The sequence below is a fragment of the Carcharhinus amblyrhynchos genome, chromosome 30 (genome assembly GCF_965287045.1).
Source record: "Carcharhinus amblyrhynchos chromosome 30, sCarAmb.v2.hapA, whole genome shotgun sequence".
Classification (NCBI taxonomy): domain Eukaryota; kingdom Metazoa; phylum Chordata; class Chondrichthyes; order Carcharhiniformes; family Carcharhinidae; genus Carcharhinus; species Carcharhinus amblyrhynchos.
Genome location: NC_137353.1, coordinates 24,231,093 through 24,250,931, shown reverse-complemented (window position 1 = coordinate 24,250,931; position 19,839 = coordinate 24,231,093). Strand labels below are relative to the sequence as shown.

Sequence of the window (19,839 nt, the reverse complement as noted above, 5' to 3'; positions counted from 1 at the left end):
TCACCCGCTCTGATTCCATGGTGAGCGGGGTGGTAGAATTCCAGTGATTGTCTCACTTGATTCTTTCCATGAAGCCTCACCTTCACTGAAAACAAATGCCTAATTTTGTTTTGTAAGCACAGTTTGTCTTGCCATTTGTACTGCCTTAACTAGTGTTACATCCTCTCTTATACATAAGGGATCTGAGAAAGCTTCAACTAGGACTCCTACTGCAATTCTGTCATGAATCAATTCATCCCATTAAGATCCCATGATCACATTCTGTGCAGATCATTGATGAATTAATCCATGATTTTGTCTGGTCTTTGCTTTCCTGTTAAATTTTCCCTTTCTATAGTTAAATTTATGTGGACACTGAAATATGAATCAATGCTTGCAGAACCTCTTCGTAAGAAGTTGAAATCTCATCAACTCGCTGTCTCACTATCATGTCATCAACAAAAGATCCAACAACATAAAGTTGCGTACTGACCTGGTCTTTCATAACTTTTTGTGTAAGCCAAAAGCAGTTCTAGATCTTGTGAACCTCTTTCACTATTTGTCCCAGATCTGGGCCTGTTGCAAGCCTTCAGCGCTGCTAAATGGTTCCAGGAGTGGCAGTGTGGATTCCATGTTTCTACTGAATCCTGGAGTTGTTACTGGTTCACTGGTGTTGCCTGTTGATTCTGGTCTGTGCTCATTGCTAACCGTGTCTCAGCTTGAACCTGCTGTCCTCTGACTTTTTGGTGAGTCTTGAATTTGTCCTTCTTTCAAAAATTTCTTGACATGCCAGGTCTGTAGCTGGTTCGCCCTGGGTCTTTTACTTGCTGTCACTGCCACTATATTTTGTTCTGTTCAGGGTCTAGACAGAAATCTTTGGCCCTTGTCTATTCTCCCAAAAAAGCTGCTTGAAACTGTAGTTTGTGAAAACCATTACTCATTATTTAGAGCTACTTTGTACATATAGGGAACTCTGCACGAGGTTGCAAGTTCTCCTCCTTCCAGATCTCTGTTACTCAATCATATGATGTTACATCATCCGTACATCAGTATCATGCAATTCTGACATTGACCCTTTACTCTATGTTACCCTTCTACTCCACATCACGCAATCAGGAAGAGTGTGTTGTCAGAGGAGCATAAGCTTTCCTTCCTACAAGGAAGGTTAAGAACTGAATAAACCTGTTTTGGAACCTGCTGGCTTGGGATCCTCTTTCTCACTGCCTTCACCAGCTGAGAAAATCACTGTAGCTTCCTGTTCAGGCCACCAAATTAAAATTGCAGTCATTGGGACACAACATGCAAATGTCAAAAAAGATTCCACCGGCTTTGCACTTGCTTAGCTGAACAGATTAAAATCGACAATTGTTAGCTCCTGGAGACTCCAGTGTGGGTAAGTAACCTGTACAATTATATGTGCCTTGTTTTGACTAGTTGGGTAGATTTAAAATTGTACCATGTCATTTTGACTTTGGTTAAAAGTCTTGCATATTAGTGAAGGTTGCATTGCTTTTAATCTGCTGAATTATTTTACTTCTGCATTAATGTGTTACAATAAACTGTCATTCATTCAAAAAAATGTATGGTCTGTCAACATGACATTTTAATATCTATTGGAGAGACTGGCAACCCAAACTACCCCTGATGCATATTGCAGCATAGAGCACAGTGGCATAGTGGTTAACACTGCTGTCTTACAGTGCCAAGGACCTAGGTTCAATTCCAGCCTCGGGTCACTGTGTGTGGAGTCTACACATTCTCTTTGTGTCTGCATGGATTTCTTCCAGGTGCTCCAGTTTCCTCCCACGCTCGAAAAATGCTTGGTGCATTGGCCATGCTAAATTCTCCCTCAGTGTTCCCAAACAGACACCAGAGTGTGGCGACTAGGGAATTTTCACACTATCTTCTTTCCTGAGGAAGGATGTTCTTGCTCTCAAGGGTTTAGCCGGCTGATTCTGGAGATGGTGGGACTGATGTATGAGGAGAGATTGACTAAGTTAGGATTGACTTTGCTGGACCTGAGATGAATGAGGGGGGATCTCACTGAGACTTATAAAATTCAACAGGACTAGACAGGGTTGATGCAGGGAGGATATTCAATGGTGGGGGAATCCAGAACCAGGGGTCACAGTTTGAGGATTCAGGGTAGACCATTTAGGATGGAGGTGAGTAGACATTTTTTCATTCAAAGAATGGTGAGCCTGTGGAATTCATTACCCACAGGAAGTAGTTAATGTCAAATCATTGAATGTATTCAACAGGTGGTTGGATATAGCACTTGGGACGAATGGGATCAAAGGTTATGGGGAAAGAGCAGGATTAGGCCATTGAGTTGGATGATCAGACATAATCATAATGAATGGCGGAGTAGGCTTGAAGGACTGAATGGCCTCCTCCTTCTTCTATCTTCTATGTTTCATTGCACTGTCAATGTAAGCTGACTTGTGACACTAATAAATGAACTTTAAAAACAACTTAATCTTTAGCCATTGTATATGAATTCCTTCAACATATGTCTAAGTTTTGGTTCACAGAAGAATTCGATCTGTCAAGGGAAGATGATATTAATATTGAGTCTGAACAGAGTATTGGGGATGAATCAGAATTGAAATTGTTGAATCTATCTATTTAACTTTCCAAAGATATTTGGAAGATAACCCCCACTTTAAGATCAACTGGACTGAATGAGAGAACATGTCTAAAATCAACTCAGCTGTTGGGGGAGATTAAAGGAAAATGTACTGTACTGGATTATCATTTCTGTCATTTTATTAAACTGTTGGGATATGTAGATCAGAATGATGGGGCAGACATAATCTTCAGTTGCCTGACTTGTGATTAGACACATGCCCCAAACTCATCTTCCTTCTCCTGGCTGTATCTCCTGAAATACATCGTCTGGGTCTGCCATGTGATGATAAAGAATGTTGAAGACTGGGAAATGCACCAGTTGGCACGCCAGATACATTTCCACAGCCTGACCACAGTAAATACTTCTGTTAATATTCAGGAAGAGCGCCATTAATAACAACTGACACTTTGAGAACATCCACCTCAACTGACCTTTTTTGAATTGAAGGGAGAGGTTGAAATGTTTGTGGAGGTGGAAATGAAAATATTGATAAATTATACCCAACTTTGTCAAAGTTAATTCTGTATCCAAACACGTGCATTTTAAAAATAAACTCCTTAAACACCCACTGTCACTCCATCTTGCCATCCTCTGCTTCTGAAAATGTTGATACTGATCAATAAGCAGCTACGTGATGTGAAACTGCACTGTACAGGCCGATCCCTGTGTCAATCCCTGGACTGTACTGAGTTAACTGAAGAGGAGGGGGAAGAGTTTCCTCCTGTCCAGACCTATATTAGCCCCTTGAGTAAGATCCTTAAAACCAAATCTCCTGATCATTGTCACATTGTTATGGAACACTTGCCGTGCTCAACTTGCCTATCACATCCCCTGCATAATAAAAGATTACATTTCAAAAACACTTCATTGGCTGCAAAGCACACTGGGACATTTGGAAGTCATCCTGAGGCACTATATAAATGCAGGCCTTTCTTTTTCTTATTGCTGCTGTGCTCATTAAAGTATGGATTGGTTTCCACACAAAAAACTTGTTAAGGGTGGGTGGGGAGAGCGTCCTGCTTCTTGTCTGTATCCAGAGACCCCCCTACTGGAAAAAGAATGTCAGTGCTTGTTAGACTCATGCCAGAATTGGCTTAATGCAGATATTCATTGATTAAAAGGACTTAGAATCCCCACAGTGCAGGAGAAGGCCATTCAGCCCATTGATCCTTCACTGCACAATCCTACCTGGGCCCTTTCCCCATAACTCCACATATGGGGCAATTTAGCATGACCAATCCACCTTTGGACTGTGGGAGGAAACTGGAGCACCCTGAGGAAACCCACGCAGAGAATGTGCAGACTCCACACAGTCACCCGAGGCCAGCATTGAACCCAGGTCCCTGTGAGGCAGCAATGCTAAGCACTGTGCCAACATGTTTGTCAATACAAACATGCAACTTGCTGGCAGGGCATTGATCAGCAATCTGGGTTGCTTATTGTCCTCTTTGGCCCACATGCATTGAGGCCAACTGCTGGATCCAATTAATTTAGCCTGGCCTGTAATTGAACTTGGGGAATTTTCGGAAGTGAAAGAACTTCAAGCTGGGTCTGGAATTACCTGTTTAAATGAACAACAAGACAATGGAAATCCTTCTCTGTAATTAGCAACCCAGTAATGAAATCAGGAAAATATGGAACTTTGAAAACTGATTTATGAAAATATGATTGCTGAATTGCAATCCTGCAATTAAAGGATTTTCTTATTTTGATTAAAAAGGAATTTTGGCTTCTTTTACTTTATTTTCAAACTAAGATAGAATCTTGATGTTCACAATGTTTCAAAACTGCTGTTTGTAGATTTATAAGTTTGATTTACTGTTTGTAGATATATGTTTGATGCTGCAATAGCACAGACTACAGGCCAAATAATGAATTTGCAACAAATGGGGAAAATTGAATGAGGTGAAAATAACAGAGGTGGAGAATACAATGTGCAATTAAACTGCATCTGATTGTTGCGCTGCAGGCAGCATGCAAACTTTGTTTAAATGATAGTCATGTGCGGCACAATGCCAAAAGCATCTCTGAGTGGGTGTTAAGCACGTGCCTTGGGATTCTGCAAGACCAGTTAAATCTAGTCAGTGCTACTTAAAGCCAGATTGTATCTCTTAAAAAGATGCATTCTGGCTGCAGCAGATTCAGGAGTCTTCGAGCTGGAAGTAGAGTGCAAGCGGTGTAACAAGGCAGAGAGTACGCTCCAACGATGCAGAACTGGACGCCTTGCTGAAAGAGGCCGGAGATCCTCGTCCCACAGTTGGCCGAGACCTCATATGGACCCTGCCCAGGCACTGGGAACAGATTGCCATTTCTGCAATGCAAACAGTCCAAAGGTCTGCAGAGGTACTAATACATGATATATCAAAATCCATTCAACAAAGTAATAGTGCCAGAGACTGGAAGACAGCTCATGGGCTTTGTTATATAGTAATAGGTAAACAGAACAAGATCAGGGAACTACTGAGTTAGTTTAATGTTAGTAGTGGGAAAATTAATGAAATCTTCACATAAAAATGTATGAGATGTATAATTAATACCAGGGAAGACTGCAATGAAATGCAAGAGAGCATTAATAAACTTACAGAATGGGTGTGAAATTAGCAAATTATTGTCAATCTAGTTAATTATGAGTACCTAGAGAGAATAAGGTATCTGGGGATACCTTGGGGAATAAGGTATCTGCTGGTTAGATGAGCCAAGGGATCTCAGGGTACGGAGCACAAATTACTAAAAGTAATGGTGCAGCTAATTAAGGCCATTTTTTTAAAAAAAACAAAGATTGGGATTTCCATAAGACAAGGAAGAATGCGCAGGATTACGGGAGAAGGCGGGAGAATGGCAGTAAGTGAATTGTTCATTCAGAGAGGTGGTGCAGACAGTGGGTCAAATGAACTCTATTTGTGTGCAACATTTTTGATTTTGATGTGAATTATTATTGTCACATGTATTAGTATACAGTGAAAAGTACTGTTCCTTGTGCTACTGTACATAAAGAAGGAAAGGAGACAGTGCAGAATGTAGTATTACAGTCATGCCTGGGTACAGAGAAAGATCAACTTAAGACGAGGAAGGTCCATTCAAAAGTCTGATGACAGCAGAGAAGAAGCTGTTCTTGAGTCGGTTGGTACGTACGCTCAGACTTTTGAACCTTTTTCCGATGGAAGAATGTGGAAAAGAGTTTGTCCGAGGTGCGTGAGGTCCTTGATTATGCTGGCTGCTTTACCGATGCAACGGGAAGAATGGACAGAGTCAATGGATAGAAGGCTGGTTTGCGTGCTGGACTGGTCTTCGTTCACAACCCTTTGTAGTTTCTTGTCGGCTTGGACAGAGCAGGAGCCATACCAAGCCGTGATAAACAAGAAAGAATGTTTCTATGGTGCATCTGAAAACGTTGGTGAGAGTAATAGTGGGCATGCCAAATTTCTGTGATTTTGTGAAGAAATTTAATGGCCTCATTTGGTGGCCAATGTCTGTGAAGGCATTAACAAAAGTCATACTGTTACAAATAAACCATGAGCCTCACGCTGCTCCATTCACCAATACTCCTCACCTACCAATGTTTTCTATCAAGCATGCCTTATAACTAATATTCATAGACTCGCATTGCTCTCACACATCATTTCATGTTCATCCTATCCATTATCTCTATCATGTCTGTTTCTCCCAATATTTTGTCAATATCCTCAGCAAACACCGATACAAAGTACTCACTAACTCTTCTAGTTTTGGCCAGCACCTCTAAACATATATCAACTTTTTTGCCCCAATTAGGATCCATCTAAGTCTTACTATTTAAATGCTGGTGGAAGATTTTGTTGTTTCCTATACAATTAAATGCCATTCAATTTTCATATTCGCACTTTGCCAATCTAAATTTTCTCTTCATTTCCCCCTCAACTTATTGTATTCAGCCTGATTCTTGCTTGAATTAACCGGACATGCACCATACACCCTCTTTTGTTTCATCATACAAACAGCCCTATCTTTGATTCCCCTATTTTTTTGCCCTGTACCTGAAATATCTACTTGTTAAAAAATACCTAATGTTGTTACATTTTTTTCTGTCAGTCTTTGATTCCACTTTACCCTAGCTCGATTCACATTTGAGGTTACACTTCTTCCAATTTAGAACTTCTACTTCAGATTGTTCCTTACTCTCACATAGGATTACCTAGGATATATGGCATGGAATCAGGCCATTCAGCCATTCAGTCTATGCCAATGTTTATGCATGACTCGACCCTCCTCCCATCTATCCTCATGAAAATCCATCCCGTTTCCTTCCCCCATATCTGCTTGTCCACCTTCCCTTTAAATGTATCTATACTTTCAACTACTCCATGTGGTTGCTAGTTCTACAGTAACACCACTGTTTGGATAAAGATGTTTCTTCTGAATTTCCTACTGGACGTCTTGATGACCATCTTACATTGATGGCCTCCAGTTTTGCTTTTTTCCATAAGAGAGAACGTTTGCTCTGTATCCACTTGATCAAAATCTCATATAATTTTGAAGTCCTTGGGCATGATCTTAGGAACCATTTGTGCCATGCTCCTGCTGTGTGAGTTTGGAGAATTAGGTGCCCAGCCAAATCTCTGTTCAGTGCAATGGGACTGGAAAGTCTCATTGGTGTAAACGGCTGAAACATACTGGTACTCTATTAGATCATTCCTTAACCTTCTGTTTCTCAAGAGAAAAGAGACCCTGTCAACCCTTTCCCGATATGTATACCCACACATTTCTGGTATAAGTCTTCAAAATCCACCCTCTCCAGTGCCTCTGTATCTTTTAGAGTTATCTAACCAAGTTTAACTTGCCAACATTTCAATTCTATCTCTTTAGAAATAAAGCCAAGTGTTTGGTTTGTCTTTTTTATAGCCATCAAGTGTTTAATATATGTTGTGCCTGCAATGCAGTAAAGTGTCCTAAGGAACTTCTTAGCAGCACCAACAAACAAAATCCTGATATGAAACCACACAAGACACCAAAAGCTTGGGTTAAAGCGGTAGGTTTCAAGTTGTGTCAAATGGAGAGAACCAGGAAAAGAGGTTTAAGCCGTGAATTCCAGAGTTTAGAGTTCAAGCAGCTAAAGGCGCAGCAGTCAATGATGGACATCTACTATCTGAAATGCTTGATCTTGGAGAGTTGTTGAATCGGAGGAGCCTACAGAGATAGGGGGTGGGGATGACATGGAGGGATGTGAAAACATGGAGGGATTGAAACTGCACCAAGCAGGTAGTAAGCTGTTTTGCAACAAATTAATTTAAAGGAAAAAAAAGTCACACCCAACTTGTGATGGTATGAATATTACTGAAGCAGTAAATGTGCGCAGTTGTTTTAGCAAAAGCTGGAGGGTTCCTTTTAAAATAAATATTTTATAGTGAGGTTTCTGAGTTTCTGGGGGTGTTTGGTATCACTACTTTTGGATTTCCTGAACTGATCTGTGTTGTCAGTAACTTTCTGGGGGACTGAGTATTTATTTACATCTCTAGTATTTTACTGTAGAATTGGTGCCTCTGTCTTCAAAACTCAGTAATGCTATTTGTCCCCAATATTTTGCTGAACCACTGTTAAAATATTCAGAGAGAAGTGAACCCTTTCCAGTAATAATTCTATATTTTAAAAATGGAGTTTCTTTCTTCCTGCCACTAACCATTCTGATTTGGTAAGAGGCAACAGTGTTTAATGTCCAATTCTCAACCTCCAGTTCACCCTGGACTTGAAGGCAACAGGCTCCAGCTCTGCTGTTCCAACTACTAGGAAGTGTATACGAGCAGACTTTAATGACTTGGAGTCTTGCAGTGAACATTCTCCCTCCCCAACACCAACTGTAAAGTCAGGATGGCACACTTCATACCTACCTCTTTTAACAGGAAATAGGTTCCATCTGCTCCCTGCTAGTAGGATTCTTGAAGCAGAGAACTACATTTATTCTGCAATTATAAGTTTTAGGGACCTGATTGATGAGAAAGGGGAAATCCTTGCAGTAAAAGAGGTTGACTTCAACAATAGATGCCTGAAAATAAAATACAAATGATCACTCTTGGCTTTCCCTTAACTGATGGTGGGTAGAAAATCTTTGAAAAGGTATGGCTGTTTGTTGAATTCCAGGTGCAAATCTGTTTTGCTTGTGTAATTGTGACTTGTGGTGAAGTGGTACCTCTGGGTCCAAGTTGCATTTCAGGAGTTAATACCTATGGAAGTTGCATTTATAATGTGGCCAAAGAGGTGATGATGTGCCTGATGGCAGGCAGTAAGAGTGGGTGAGTTTCCTGGTTAGTTAAACTGCAGAAGGCAACAGCAAAGCACTGCAGTAGTTTGGTAAGCATAATTCAACAGAAGTCTATTAGTCACCATTGCTATTTTAAGGCATGGTATCTGAAGAAAGGGCAAAAAAAAATGAGCTCAGGAGCAGGTGTAGGCCATTCAGCCCTTCAAGCTTGTTGTGCCATTCAATAAGATCATGACCGATTTGGTTTTAGTCTCATCTCCACTTTGCTGTCTGCCCTCCATAACCCTTAACTCCCTGGTCTATCAGAAATCTGTCTAACTTTGCCTTGAATCAATCCAATGATACAGCCTCCACTGCTTTCTAGGGAAGAGAGCTTCATATATTAATGATCCTGAGAGACAGAAATACTCCTCAGCTTTGTCTTAAATGGTAGACCCCTGTGTTCACTTGTTCTAGTCTCTTCACATTCTCCTAGTATCTATCTTACCAAACCCACTCAGGATTTTATATGTTTCAATAAGATCACCTCTCATTCTTCTAAAGCCCAATAGATATAGGCCCAACCTGTTTAACCTTTCTTCATATGATAAACCCATCATACTATGAATGATTTGCGTGAACCTTCTCTAAACTGCTTTTAACCTAATTATATATTTTTTTAAAATAAGGAGACCTAAATTGTACACAGTTCTCCAGATGTGATCTCCGTACAAAGCCATGTATTGCTGCAGTAAAACTTCCCTGCTTTTATAATTAATTCTCCTTGCAATAAATGCCAACATGATATTTGCTTTCCTAATCACTTGCTGTAACTGCATACTAACTTTTTGTGATTCATATATCAGGACACCCAGATCCATCTGTACCACCAAGTTCTGAAATCTCTATTTAAATAATATACTGCTTTTCTAGTCTTCCTGCTAATGTGGACAAGTTCATATTTTCCCACATAATACTCCATCTGCCAAATTTTGCCCACTGACTTAACCAGTCGATGTCCCTTTCCTTTCTCCTGACATTCTACTTTCCTGCGTTTCTTAGTGTCATCGGAACATTTAGCTACCATATATTTGGTCCTCTAATCCAAATCATTGACATAGATTATGAATAGTTGAGGGTGCAACAATGATTCCTGTGGAACTCTAGTTGTTTCAGCTTGCCAATGCAATAAAGACCCTACTCTCTGCTTTCTGTTAGCTAACCAATTCCTGATCCTTGCTAAAATGTTAACCCCTACACTATGTAATCTTATCTTGTGTAGTAACCTGATATATGACACATTAAAATGCCCTCTGGAAATCCAAGTGCACAACATCTAAAGGTTCTCCCTTACCTACTTCGCTTGTTACTTCCTCAAAAAAACTCTATAAGTTAAACATGATTTCGCATCACAAAGTCATGTTGACTCTGCCTGATCACATTATGATTTAAAGTATCCTGCTATAACCACCTTAATAATGGATTCTAACAATTTCCCAATGACAGGTGTTAGATTAACTGGCATGTATTTTCCTGCTTTCTGTCTCCCTCCTTTCTTGAATAAAATGTGTTACATTAGTTATTTTCCAAATTTAGCTATAACTGCAATTGTGACTTGCCTGGTATACTTAAGTGCTTGCAACCTTTGTTTAGCCCTCACCTTGCCCCTGATATTGCTGTAAGGTTCCATAGGTCACTTTTACTGAAGGGTCTCTGCTCTGATAATTAAGATTTACTGTTGTTATAATTAGTGCAAAAGTTTGACACAGCATGGCACCAATTCAGAAATACCACACATTAATACACTTGTTAAATGAACAATAATCAGTGATAATTCAGTTACCCTAATTGCTTAGGAACGATCTAGGGTATAGCATACAGGGAAGATGCAAAAAGGCTACCCTTAAGAAAAAGAGCCTTGTCTTAATGATTGGAGGTTGGAGGGGACACTTGTGGCACTCTGCAGTCACACTGACTCTTTTATGTGCATGGTTTTGGCCTGTGTTAACACCCAGTGACAAAGGAGTAACTTTTTCCACAGTCTCCAAGTAAATTGAGGACATCCATAAGATCTTCATTGGAGAGTGGTCAAAATTGACAAAGAAAGACAATCAGACTACAGGGACAACTAGAAATTCAACGCGGAACTTATCGTGTCAATTGTAGGTGGCCTTAAACTTAAAGTAAATCAAGTACATTGAGGCAATGTAGATAATCTTCATGGCACTTTTGTAGAGAGAGATGAAAATTGTGAAAAGATCCAAATATCGAGTAACAAAGACTATTTCAAACAGAATCTGACTCCTCCCTGAGATACCAGTGGAGTATAATTTATTTTGAATCAGGTTGGGTTGTCGATTGAGAAATACTTGCAAACTACTTGTTCCTCTTACGGGGTTTGTCAAACCACAGACTTAGTCAGGATGCTTTGATAACCTGAAATATTCTTAGCCACAGTATCTTTTTATGTATGATAATGTAATTTGTTTATCAAGATTTTGAAGACATCACCTTTAATGGATTATACTGAGTCTTCAGGCTGGTCTTTGAGCTCTTGCGTATTCAGCAGAGATTCTGCAAAAGAGACTTGTCTTTTGTGGATGCACTATTAAACAGACAACATGACTTCCTGAAGCAATCCAGAATTCAAAGGCCATAGAGAACTCATTCCTGACTTTTTGAAAATATATTCCCTTCTTCTACAAGTATGGTTTAAAAAAAAGAGTTAATAAAAACTGAGTTGTCTAGAGCTCCAATTCCATTTATTACAAGCAGGCCCTCAGAGGTCTGGAGTCCCTAGTTTTTGAGGCCCCTAGCCATAATTAAAAAATGAAGACAAAATAGGGCACCAAAAAGAAGTGTGACATAATTTAAAATTTTTAAATTTAACAAATACTTTTCAAGTCCTTTTCTGTGCAAATGTGCTAATTATCAAGGAAACACTAGTTTTCGCACAATAATAGTTAATATTACGCATGGCGAGACCAGTCAAATGCTCTTGTCCCATAGTTGAATCGTGACAGTTCTTTGCCTGCTTCAACTCATTGAAAGTGCATTCACCTGAAACCACTGGTATAGGAAAACTGATAGAAATATGCAATGCAATTGTGACATTAGGAAACACCTCAGAGAATTCAAGTTTGAGTTTTTTTTTTGAAGAAGTTCATTTGGCTTGCAATCCAATTTAAAGTTTGTGGAATGTATTTGTTTGAGGAAGGTGACCTCTTCAAACCATGTGCTAGCTCTGCTGCTTGACATATGCACTTACCTACACCCTCTGACATTTGCCACTAGTATAGGCTGCATTAACACTGCCTGAAGTACAATATGGAACAGCAAAGCTTTGTCATTAAAAACAAATTGCAAAACGTAATAAATGGCAAAAAATTAACAAGTGACTAAAATTTGAGGCCCCCTTTGAATTTGAAGCCCAGGTCAAGTGGCCCTCCTTCTCTAATTCCCCCCTGCTGGACCCCACTAATTGGTCCTGATTACAAGCAGATAGTGAAAGCACTATAAATACCTAGTTCATGGTAGTATTTTAGAAGTAATTTTTAGCTCTGGAGAGAATGAAGTTAACTGTAGAAAATTGGATAAATGCAACTTAAATACCTTGAAGATTTAACAGTTAAAAGATTGGGTCCATGTTGATTTGACAGGGTTAACAGCTAGAAGGATAAGATCATAAAACTGTGAGTTGGCTTACTTAACTGGAGAGTTGGAGAGAAACGCCTTGATTTTCCAGCCCGCCATGGCAAGTCCTGCCAGGGTGGATATGGTGGGCCATCCAAATGTCCTTTCTTTGGGACTGAAACAACCTACCACTGAGAGGGATCAAAAAATTCTGACCCGAGGTGTTTACACTGCTTGCGAAGAAATGCAGCCTAGAGCGTTCCTTTGTTTGGGGAGTTAAAGCTACAATTAATTTAAAAGCATTCAGTGAGCCCTGGAAAGTTATCCCATCATGGAAATGGTAGATCTAATGAAAGTTCTGGGGTTTCAATTTATTTGTGTGTTTGTTGGATAAGTGAATATTCTGCAACAGGGAAAAGACCATACTGAAAACGTGCTGCTGTTAACAGTTTCCAGGTAGCAAATGTGTTGCTGTTAGCTGGCTGTTTGTATTTGAAACTCACAAGAAGTATCAGGAGCTGTCTGATAGTTCTGTGCAGTTAGGGCACAGGAAACATCTTGGGGAACTGAGGAGCTGGCAGAAGTTCACTAACTCCATCCTGGAAAGGAATAGAGCTCAGAAGAAGCCCTGGGAGCCATTTGCACCTTGGTGCAGCTGGGGAGATTGGAACTTGGTGACATCCAGTGGCAATGCCAGTCCAGGTCAGGTAACTAGCTATTAAAGAGCCTAAATTGCATTAGTATGTTGAGGCTGAAGTGCAGACTTGGAAATCCAAAGAAACAGAGTCTCGGGAGATGAGACTGAAATTCTGAGAAGTGTGCGGTTCTCGAGATAGTCCAAATTGGAGTGGCTTTGAGGGAATTCAGAGGCTTGATTTTTGAAAGGGAAAAGTTTGGAGTCCCTAGTGAAGGAAACAGAGTTTCAATGTGGCTGGTTGACTCAGGAGGTGTGATTTTTCCCAGTCTGCTGCATTGCTCGAATAGCATAGCGAAGCGGGAAATACCAGCAGGAGAGCTGTAGCAGGATTCACGACTGGTGTCTAGCCAATTGGCACTTTCCTGGGCCATTTATTATGATGTAATCAGCCTTGGTGCCATGAAGCAGCACAAGGCTAATTACAATATGTAAATCTTCATTAGCGTATCATTAGCAAGCCTGGGATGATATCGTTCAGGTTCGCTAATGTTTCCCACCCTTCCAGGGAGGTTCCCATCAACAGGGACCAGGTATGATGGCCTTGCTGATGGAAGCAGAGGCTATTAAGGCCCCCCAGGAAGCTGGGGGTACGTGGGGGTGCCCTTGGGCAGTGCCAACGTGGCACCCTGGCACTGCCCACTGGGTTGATGAGGACCAGCTTTAAAGCCCACTGGTGGGAATCTCCCCCGATGGGGTGGGAAACATTAACAAGCTTCGATGTTACTTCTCAGGTAGGAGAAATTGGGCTGGCCATGTGGGGGTGGCATTTGGGGCTTGCCATGGGGAGAGAGGGTTGCACTGGCCGTTGGGAGAGGGGTTGGGGGAGACATTGGAAAGCTTGCAATTGGGAGGCTGGTGATGGGTGGGGCCAGTGTACATGTGCTGATCTACTGGAAGATCTACACATGTGCAGTGGCCCACTCAGCATGCTGATGCCTGCCTCTCAGGCAGAATTAGGTCCTCCACCCTCCCTCATCTCCCCCCCCCCCACCCCCACCTTTCAGGCATGAATCCCCTGGCAGACTTGGTGAAGCATAAAGTGTCAGAAATTCATTCAACTAAGGAAAATCTCCCATTTTCCCGCCCATTCGGCGCTTTGCTTTTCTCTGGAAAATTACCCCAATGGTGTTTACTGACATCTGGATGGGTTGCTGAGAAATCCGTGGGAACTGTTTTGATTGTATTTGCTATGTATTTAGTGTGTTCTGTCCCATTAGTTTGCCTGTTAATTGAAATGTTTTTGCCTGTAAATTTACATTCATATTAACTCTAAATGTTAGAGTATAAGATCGGAATTGTAAATGGTTTTATCTTTTTGACCTTGAATTTATTTTTATTTTTGTTTGTTTAACATCTGTGGAATTTTGTGGCTTAATTCACCAGTATTTGTTGCCCATCATTAATTTTCCTTGAAGATAATAAGCCACCTTCTTGAAAACTGAGTGGCTTATTATGCCATTTCAAAGAGGAGTAAGAGTCGACCATAATGCTGTGGGTCTGGATTCACAAGTAAGTCAGATTGGGTAAGGAGAGCAGATTTCCTTCTCTAAAAGACATTGGTCAACCAAGAATCCTGACAAAGGGAGCGTTCTTACTAAAAAGAAGAATTCTAAGTTCAGCACAAGCATGAAAATGGGAGAATTTCCAATCCATTGTTTTGGGTGAGTCCAAATCTTATGCAGTTAGACAAAAAAAACCCAAAACAATTTCTTGCCCTACAGTGGAGGAGCAGGGCATAAATATCCCAAGCACTGGCTGAGAGCAGCAGAGGGCTCCATTACGCATGGTCAGGTCTCCAGCAACAGAGGCCTGTCACTCAGCCTTTGTTGCTGTCAGCTAGCCTCTATACCTAAGCACAGCACCACCCCATTACCGTGGGAGCCACGGTCTATTGTGACCCCCATTCCCACTCAGACTGATCGTCTCATCTGCCCTGACCAATCTCTCCCTCTCTTCACTGATCATAATGCATTGTGCTCCACTCCCAAGCCCCCCCAGTCACTGGCCTGAGCTGCACCCCCCTCCGTGGCCAGGCCAACCAACCCCCCCCCATGGCCCGTCCGATTGTCCCCTCCCTCCCCCACCAATCCCTAATGCAGAGTGGCATTGGGACTCCTTCCCTGTCAACAACCGGCTGCTCTCAGTCTGCCTCCCCCCCCACCGCAAGTAGGCCTCGCACCTTCAGGCCCTGCCCCCATATAATTCCCCATGCCTAGTGGACAGTTCCAGGCTGGCAGTGCCAAAGAGGCAACCTCCCCTCTTGTTCTATTACTCTCCAGGAGGTCTCAATGGCCTCCATTCCCTATTGCTGGAGACCAGCTGTGATTTGCGGCAGAGAGAACCTCTTGCAGTGAGAGCACAAAGGCAAGTGAGCCCAGATAATAACATTCAAGGCCCATTAATTCAATGCAAAACAAATTTAAACTAAATTTGAATTATTTATTCAGCCTTGCACCCATTTTCGGCATGAGGCTGACCTTGCTGGATATTCGGGTCCAGTAGGATTGCGAGAGACGAGAAATTGGATACAAACCTGATTTCTTGGCTCTCACGCAATCTTACCTGCAATCAGCAAAAAAAATTCAATGCCACGTCACACTCAACATCCCTGGTACTGCCATCCTTGCCTTGTTCTGGGGCTGCAGGTCTAATTGCAACAGGTGACAGATTTAGATGAGCACCTCCTTTGTACAATGGAGTTGACAAGTTTACCATTTCTCAGTCTTTTGGCTAAGACAAGCGTCAGATCAAGCCTAAGATGGGGTGTAATGCCTTGTCTTGTCAGTCTCTTATGGGGATGTTGAATTGGATTCAACTGGAACTTGAATTTGGTTTTTGGAACAAGCAACGAATGGATTTGGATTTTCCCAGTCCAATCTGAGCATTGGCTTTGTAACTTTAAGGATAGAGTAAAGTCTTTTTCAAAAATGGCATTGACATATATTATTCCTGCCTTGGGTGGAGGTTAAGAGAAATACTTCCATAAGACTCTAAATGGGCAAGCTCTCCTTTGTGAGTAGTGCTGCGCTGCATGCCAAGAGGGGTGGTAATCAAGCACTCGTGATCTGATGAGAACCTTTAAATTCAAAGCCAAGGCCTTCTCCACATGCAGTACCACTTTAACCCAACTTTTCAAACTACCAAGCATTTCTACAAACTCAGAAATTTATCAGCAACAAACTTGATCCATTTAAATGGCACAAACGGCCATCCATCTGACTGCTGAATGCACGTTTAGTTTGTTAAATGAGGTTGAAAATGACAGTGCCAGCATCAAATCAGCTTTATCCATTGGCCGACATCACTACTGACTGCATATTCTGGCACAATGACTTCTCCAACGTGCTGTCCAGTGTTATTCAGGCCAGATGTGTGTATGTGCGTTTTGGGACCAAGGGCACCTGTAACATCAAAACTGTACAGCACTACAGAGACACAAAAGGATTTTTAATAAAGGACAGAGATGTAGATCTGTGAAAGTAGAGGTGGTTACTTAACAGCACAACAGGTGTACTTTAATGTATCCTTACAAACGTTGACATAGCTACTGTAAATGTATAATTTTGGTTGGTGATTACTGTACACTAGTTGGGGAGGCGGCAGATGAATGTGCTGATGAAAGTTCGGTAAGAAGTCTCACAACACAAGGTTAAAGTCCAATAGATTTATTTGGCAGCAAAAGCCACTAGCTTTCGGAGCGCTGCTCCTTCATCGGGTAGATGGGAGTTCTGTTCCTCAGAATTTCTGTTCCTCAGAACAGAACTCCCACTTTACCTGATGAAGGAGCAGTGCTCTGAAAGCTAGCGGCTTTTGCTACCAAATAAACCTGTTGGATTTTAACCTGGTGTTGTGAGACTTCTTATTGTGTTTACCCCAGTCGAAAGCCAGCATCTCCACACTTAATGAAAGTTGACAGTCAAGATTATAACAACTGAAGCTGTCAGAAAAATATTAGAATGAAAACTAAAATAGAAATGCACTGTAAGACTTTTAGCTTCTGAAGATAGGAATACTTAACGTTTTGTGTGGAATTTGTTTGTCAGTACTCATTTTAGTTACTATCCTGTTTGAAAGGTAATACATTTCCAGTAATCAACAAGATCAGACACCTAGCTCTCTGTTATCTTGAATATATTACAGACTGAACTCAAGAGGTGAGATGAACATGACTACCTTTTGATTTCAAGGAAGCATTTGACTGACAGCGGCATCAAGGAACCCAGCAAAACTGAAGCAGATGAGAAAAAGGGGACAATTTTCCATTGGTTGGAGTCATATCTAGCACAAAGGAAAATGGTTTTGGTTGTTAGAGAGTACTCATCTCAGGACACCATTGCAGGAATTCCTCAGGGTAATGTCCTAGACTCAACCTTATTCAGCTGCCTCACCAATGACCTTCTTTCCATCATACAGTCAGAAATGGAAAGGATTAATGATGATTGCACAAGGTGTGACTCCTCAGATACTGAAGCAGTCCATCCCTGCATGTATTTAGATTTGGACAACATTCAAGCTTAGGTTAATATGCGATAAATAACATTTGCACCAGACAGGTTCCAGGCAATGACCACCTCCAACAAGACAGAATATAATCATCTCCCCTTGACATTCAAAGGCATTACTACCGGTGAATCCCCCACAATCAACATCATGTTTACGATTTACCAGAAAATGAACTGGACCAGTCATATAAATACTATGGCTACAAAAGCAGACCAGAGGTTGGGAATTCTGCAGAAAGTAACTCGTCTCCTGACTGTCCACCATCTACAAGGCACAAATCAAAAGTGTGGAGGAATACTCTCCACTTGACTGAATAAATGCAGTTCCAACAACACTCAGGAAGCTCAACACCGCCCAGGACAAAGCAGTCCAGTTTATGGCAGCCCAACCTCCATCCTTAAATATACGTTTCCTCTATCATTGACACACAGTGTGTACTATATACAAGATACACTGTAGCAGCTCATCATGTCTTCCAGGACAATACCTTTATAAACCCACCATCACTATCATCTAGAAGGACAAGGGCAGCAGATGCATGGAAATACCATTTCTTGCAAGTTCCCCTCCGAGTCACACATCATCCTGACTTGGAATATACCCTTCACTGTGGCTACGTCAAAATCCTGGAATGCCTTCCCTAACAGTACTGTGGGTGTAACATCACCACATGGACTGTAATGGTTCAAGAAGGCATCTTGTCACCATCTTTAGTGATGGGCAACAAATGCTGACCTAGCTAGTGATGTCCGCTTTCTGTGAAAGAATGCAATAAAAATACTCTCTGTTCTCCTGAATATAACACATTCCAAGCCATTTATTATCCTGAATAAAACACACATCAAGCTATTTGTTTATCTGCATAAAACATGCTCCCAACTATCTGTTATCCTTTACATAACATATTATTAGCCTGTGTAAAATATGCTCCTTACTACTTGTTTGCTGTAAACAAGTCCTCAGGTATTTTTCTCCACCATTATGCACGCAGCTATTTTTTAACATGAAAGTACCCAGCTATTATCCTGTGTGTAACACATTCCCAGGGATTATCTGGTAAGACTTCCAGATCTTACCCTAGGTGGAACACATGTCCATTATCAATTATTAGGTTATCAGTTCTTTCAACCTCTCCACAACTATGCCCTCCTCACCATATATTATCTTATAGTTATCCTCTGTATGCAACATTTCCATTCCCCTATCAGTTTGGTCACCGATTAATGAATTGAGAGCATATAACTGCTGAGGGAGAAAGAAAACAAGGTAAAGGCTGGCAGGTGGCAGGCTGTTGACAGCACCTACACTGTGACAACCTTCTGCTCCTGATTTCCTGTAAGCAAACAGAACAACTCACAAACAAATTAAGAATGTCAGATGCCTCCTAGAGTCCATGTTGTACCTGCCCTGATAGAGGATTTGCTGAGAGCAGGGCTACTAGTTTAGTGCATATACAATGTCTGCACTTTGTCTGCCTGTCAGCATGATGCTGTGTGCTTAGCATCACTCAACACCGGCTTCATCATAGCTCCAGCTGCTAATCACAGTTGTTCAAATGATACCCATTCTCCAGTGGATTATACTAAGCAAATTCCCTGTGTTTGCAAATTTAATTTTTCCTTGCAATTTTCTTTTGTTTTGCTTTTGAAGGTGGTGATCCTTGCTGGAGTATGATTCATCAAGGACCAGGTGCCCTCTGCTACCCAGCTCCACTGACCATTCTTTATGTGTGGCCTTTATATTACATCTAACCTATTTAGTACTTGATCTGAGAGTGCTTGATGAGGCAATGAAGAGGGATTTTCACTTGGCACCTAACCCACACAGAATCTGACCTGGGTGTGTTTGATCAGAATAAAGAATTTGAAGTTAGCAGTCTGAGCCTTCTGTCTGCTATGTCTATAGATATCTCCCATGGTATCGCTCACAGACTGGTTCCAGCATCAGGGGACAAGACTGGTCCTAGAAATGGCTAACAGTGGAGAGCAGAAAGTCTGATGGTAGATCAAACAGTGACAGAGAGGAAAGGATAATCAGGATGTGAAGGAGAAAGTACACTAAAGGCCACTGTGAGCAGACAGTTCACTTTGATGGATCTTACAAGCTCAGGAGTCACAAAGATGTTGGGAAAGAAAGCTTAAGAAAATATATTTTTAAAGGGTATAATGCTGCTTTGTAAAATAA

The 19,839-nt window shown here is 41.3% G+C and overlaps 1 protein-coding gene across 1 annotated transcript in view; it reads left to right on the top strand.

Annotated features, from left to right (window-relative positions):
- Nucleotides 1–1,260: 1,260 nt before the first annotated feature.
- Nucleotides 1,261–19,839, top strand: part of LOC145360251 (PR domain zinc finger protein 2-like) — a 178,835-nt gene continuing 160,256 nt past the window's right edge. Inside the window, exon 1 of the mRNA XM_080215329.1 lies at nucleotides 1,261–1,372. The gene's annotated coding sequence lies outside the window, so the exon portion shown is untranslated. The remainder of the gene's footprint in view (nucleotides 1,373–19,839) is intronic.